The sequence below is a fragment of the Bacillus rossius genome, unplaced genomic scaffold (genome assembly GCF_032445375.1).
Source record: "Bacillus rossius redtenbacheri isolate Brsri unplaced genomic scaffold, Brsri_v3 Brsri_v3_scf401, whole genome shotgun sequence".
NCBI lineage: Eukaryota > Metazoa > Arthropoda > Insecta > Phasmatodea > Bacillidae > Bacillus > Bacillus rossius.
Window position 1 is genome coordinate 15,780 of NW_026962592.1, and position 1,721 is coordinate 17,500.

Genomic DNA, 1,721 nt, shown 5'->3' on the forward strand with positions numbered 1-1,721 from the left:
GGTGGCGAGGGGGCGTTGTGGCCATCCGAAAACATGTCTTCATCTCTCTTATTGGTGGACCGCTGCTCCTTGAAGAATTAATTCCATATGGGTCTAGTCTTGGTGATAACTGTGAACACTAAGAACTATCTAAAGTGGCCTATCTGTCTGAACTGCAATACACTAGCTGCGAGCCAATGCTATACCTTTCTTAGGTAACGAGCTCTTGTGCGGCAATTCGATTGGATGCGAAATGGTGGGGAACGCGTGTCCTATCGTCTTAACCAAGTAATGGTTCCCCTCTGTTAACAATGAAATGTTTGATGGATCGCAGCTCCCTGAGAGACAAGTTTCAAAGGGGTTAGTCGCGGTCTTCAATCCTGGCCAAGGTGCAGTCACCATCTATAAGAGATACCTGCTTTACTGAAGGGTAGCAAGAGTTCCCTTGCCCGCATGTTGCTCCGTGGGGGTATATCAGTATAAAGGTAGAAGAAGCCATGATCGGAGCTTCGGTGGATGAGATTGGTGGAGAAGACATGTTCTTGTCTATCTGGTAGATCAGGGGGGTGGCAGCTGATCCGGAGAAAGCAAGCGGACTCCCGATGTTCCGTCGACTCCCAATGTACACTTAAAACATGCACATTTGGGTGGCGAGGGGGCGTTGTGGCCATCCGAAAACATGTCTTCATCTCTCTTATTGGTGGACCGCTGCTCCTTGAAGAATTAAATCCATATGGGTCTAGTCTTGGTGATAACTGTGAACACTAAGAACTATCTAAAGTGGCCTATCTGTCTGAACTGCAATACACTAGCTGCGAGCCAATGCTATACCTTTCTCAGGTAACGAGCTCTTGTGCGGCAATTCGATTGGATGCGAAATGGTGGGGAACGCGTGTCCTATCGTCTTAACCAAGTAATGGTTCCCCTCTGTTAACAATGAAATGTTTGATGGATCGCAGCTCCCTGAGAGACAAGTTTCAAAGGGGTTAGTCGCGGTCTTCAGCCCTGGCCAAAGGTGTTTAGAAATGAATACTTTTCGGACCAGTGGGCAAATTAGTTCACAGCGAGCCCACGGGCCAACGGTCTGCTCCCGCAGTGGGCCGCGCCCGAATGTGGGCACCGATCATATAATTTGAAATCCACTCGCCAAGTACCATGCGAGTTTCTAAGAGCGCGATATATTCGCCAGTGAAAGCCTTGGAAGTTTGGCCTCGCCTACTCCCTAGGAAAATTAATTAGAGATGGAAGGAAAGACTTTGCAATTGCAAAGCGGGTGTCGATATTGGGAAGTCGCCCCCGTACTTGTTGATACAGAAGGAAAAAAAAATGTACATCATAAGATTCGGACCCGGTGCTCTGCGGACCCGGGAGGTTCCTCCGAACGAAAAAAAAAGCTGCTAGCAGCTCCCTGGTTGATCCTGCCAGTAGTCATATGCTTGTCTCAAAGATTAAGCCATGCATGTCTAAGTGCAAGCCAAAATAAGGTGAAACCGCGAATGGCTCATTAAATCAGTTATGGTTCCTTAGATCGTACCACATGACTTGGATAACTGTGGTAATTCTAGAGCTAATACATGCTGAACTGAGTCCCGACCAGAAATGGGAGGGATGCTTTTATTAGATCAAAACCAATCGGCGTGGCTCGTCTGCGTCCGTTTGCTTTGGTGACTCTGGATAACTTTGTGCTGATCGCACGGTCTCCGTACCGGCGACGCATCTTTCAAATGTCTGCCTTATCAACT

At 47.9% G+C, this 1,721-nt stretch overlaps 1 non-coding gene across 1 annotated transcript in view; it reads left to right on the forward strand.

Moving 5' to 3' along the window:
- Positions 1-1,384: 1,384 nt before the first annotated feature.
- LOC134544447 (small subunit ribosomal RNA) overlaps positions 1,385-1,721 on the forward strand; it is a 1,989-nt gene continuing 1,652 nt past the window's right edge. Inside the window, exon 1 of the ribosomal RNA XR_010077770.1 lies at positions 1,385-1,721. This exon is cut by the window's right edge and continues 1,652 nt beyond it. This is a non-coding gene — a ribosomal RNA (small subunit ribosomal RNA).